The sequence below is a fragment of the Capsicum annuum genome, chromosome 5, assembly GCF_002878395.1.
Source record: "Capsicum annuum cultivar UCD-10X-F1 chromosome 5, UCD10Xv1.1, whole genome shotgun sequence".
Taxonomy (NCBI): Eukaryota; Viridiplantae; Streptophyta; class Magnoliopsida; order Solanales; family Solanaceae; genus Capsicum; species Capsicum annuum.
Genome location: NC_061115.1, coordinates 128,136,819 through 128,140,018, shown reverse-complemented (window position 1 = coordinate 128,140,018; position 3,200 = coordinate 128,136,819). Strand labels below are relative to the sequence as shown.

At 33.3% G+C, this 3,200-nt stretch overlaps 1 non-coding gene across 1 annotated transcript; it reads left to right on the top strand.

Annotated features, from left to right (window-relative positions):
- The first annotated feature begins 685 nt into the window (after positions 1-685).
- Positions 686-792, top strand: LOC124899060. Its single transcript, XR_007056198.1, has one exon. It is a non-coding gene; the product is annotated as a small nucleolar RNA R71 (small nucleolar RNA).
- The last annotated feature ends 2,408 nt before the right edge of the window (positions 793-3,200 follow it).

Here is a 3,200-nt window from a genome sequence, read left to right as displayed (position 1 = left end):
GTATTGAGTTATATGTCTGAGCTAACTAACCCAACTATGTCTCTAGATTTTTTTGGGCCATCTAATGATTTTTAATTTTCGTAGTCATTTGTTCTTGGTTGGCCGATATCTTTTTCAAAGACTTTTCTATATTTCTAGCCTGAGTGATATTCTAAATACCTTGTTCCTGTTGAAGAAGCTAAGGTGGAGCCTAATTATTTCCCCATCATTAGTTAGGATGACTATCCCAGTTGTGGTTATAGGAATTACTATAGTTTTGAGTACCTCTTTAGGCATTGCCCACAAAATTTATAGGCTTGGGATTTGCTCAACATAGGTCTGTAGAGTGACCAATACCACCACAAATTTTATAACATTTTTGACCCTGCTGAACTATATTCACCTGGGCTTGAGGTTGAGTCAGACTCAACTTACTAAATTGTGTCATCATCTAGTTTTGAAAGGAGGCCAACTGTGCAGTCAATATCATGATACTATCTACCTTGATCATATCGATAGGCTTCTTTACTACACTTCTGGATATATCATCCTTCTATTCTGGATTAACTTATACAATTTGGTTGAGAAGAGTATCAACTCATCATAGATTTTCTTCAAATCTTGACAACCTGCAGCTAAATATAGGAAATTTTTTGTGTTATGGTCAAGTCCTTCAACAAAAGTATAAGCTAATATCTCATTTGTCTATTGGTGATGCAGGCAATCTTTGAGAAGTAACTTAAATATCTCCCATGCCTGATAGAGATTTTCATCTTGCTTTTATTTGAAACTTAGGATCTCACTCCTCAACCTAGCAGTTTTTCCAAAAGGAAAGAATCGGATAAGGAACTTCTTTGCTAAATCATCCTAAGTTGTGATCGAGTTTGAAGGTTTTTGCCTCAACCATTTCTTTACTCCCAGAATAGTGATAATGGAAAACGTATAAGCCTTATATAATCTATAAAGACTTTGGCTGGAATGAATGTGTCACTGATCTCTAAGAAATTTTGGTAAGTGGACCTATAGATCCTCATGTGACAAGCTTGTAAACTGCCAGTTACTCTGCAATAATTATAAAATATTCTGCTTAATCTGAAATTGACCTTCTATAGCCGATTTTCATGAGCTAGTTGCTCATCACCTATTGCTACAGGAATGGTCTCTCTTTATTAAAATTGTAAGATTAGATAGATAAGTGTTTTTGTCTCCTCAACTAGTACAAATGTCGCTGAGGTTTAGGATATGGTTCAGCCAAATTAATTTCCCTTTACAACCTGCTTAAGATTCCAACATGTACCTGTAAGTTTAGTAGCTAAGACCAAGTTGTCAGCACTTATCAAACATAATAGTAAATTAAAAATTAGAAGGTTACTAATTTTTCAAGTCCCCAGCAATGGCACCAAAAACATTTTGCATCCAAATGGACATGTAAGTGTACATGGTCAAACAAGTAATAAAGTGACTCTTGCGAGCTGATTATTGATCCCATGTGGACTTGGTTTTTAGGAAACTATCCAATCTAAGTGTTACTATTAAAGTTAAACAAATGCGATTTGTAAACATAAAGAGTTTCTAGTTTTTGATTTTATAAACTAAATAATCAAAAATAACAATGATATGAAGCTTGGATTACAAATAATATATCAAGAAATGTAGGTTGATTTACTTCACATTTATGCATAACTATGATTTCAAGCCAGTGTTCATATTTATCATGATTGTTGATCTATTATAACTTGAAAATTTTCATCCTCTTAGTAATCTACTCAAACTAATCTCACAACTACATCGTTGTATGGGGATGTGAGTCTTTAATTTGGATACATTAAGCTATCTTCCCATTTCATTGACCTAGTGGAGTGTTTAGGTATATCCCTATCCTAAACATAAATCATCCCTTAATAATTAGCCCATAATCAATTAAATACATGATCCACACTCCCTACAATCTTTATTTTGTCTCCCCACTCCTATGGTTAATTCATTTTGAGACTACAATTTATCATAAAGTTTACAATTCTTTATAATAATAAAACAAGAACACAAGAACAATCACATGACTTGATAAACATATAAACCAAACTTTAAAACATACTTAAGCAATCATGTTGTAGCCTCAACCCTATAAATGGGTTATTTTTCCACTCATATTCATACAAGTAACCTCCATAAATGAGTTCGTTAATTAAAATTACAAGAAAGAAAAGTAAAAGAAGAAAGAACCATAGTTTCAAGCTCCTTGGTATCTTTCTTGCTTCTCCAAATTGTGTAGACCTCAAAAGATATGTGTAAATGTTACTAAGTAATCCTTTCATAGCCCAAAATTTTGTCCATATGCTTCCCCACATGAAAATATACACATTTTGCCCTTACTTAAAATAAGTAGAAAATCAAATCCTAGTCTAGGAGTTTGTGAGTATTAATTTTTTGTGGTGTAATTCTCCCACGTGTTCCCCACTCCTTTTCAGCATTTTAATATGTTTATATAGATTCCTAGTCATCCAGTCAAGTCCCATAAGGATTGGAAACAATTACCACGTGTTTGCTACTCAATCTAAGATTTTAGGACTGACTTTTTGCCCATTTATAAGTACTACAAGGATTGACATTCCATTATCTCAATTCGTGTTAGATAGTGGCACAGATATGGGAGCTTGGGCTCAGTTGTACAGTGGAGGAAGCAACAACTGGCATAATTTTGCTTGATTTTATCCCTTATCGCCCGTCGAACTTGTTCCTTGTTCCATCATCTATTGTAGCTCATTTATAGCTTCAAATGTCATCAAATTCACCTCTTTTAAGCTTGTTCACATTTTTATAACAACCATTAGAGAATACAAATGTTTTAATCTCATTAAAATCACTCAGGAATAAGTACAACTCAAGTTTGGTTTGAATAGTTAACTCCTCTAGCCTTGCCTTAGTTGTTTTTACTCGAATCGATTCAAATGAAACTTAAACAACCTAAACATGAGTATTAGAACACAAATACACCAATATCACTAATTATTTACATAATCATGCTAATTTATCCTTCAAATAAATCTAAAATCGTGTAGATAATAAGACTTAGGTGTATAAATACGCCTAAGGTCAAATACAATAGTGAGTAGGTTACTTTGTTTCACCGGTGTGGTGCAATTTTGAATTGATCTGGACATTTTTTTTGTTGGTTTTGTTGGTCTTATTGGTTCTTGTGAGGTGTCATGATCGATACTATC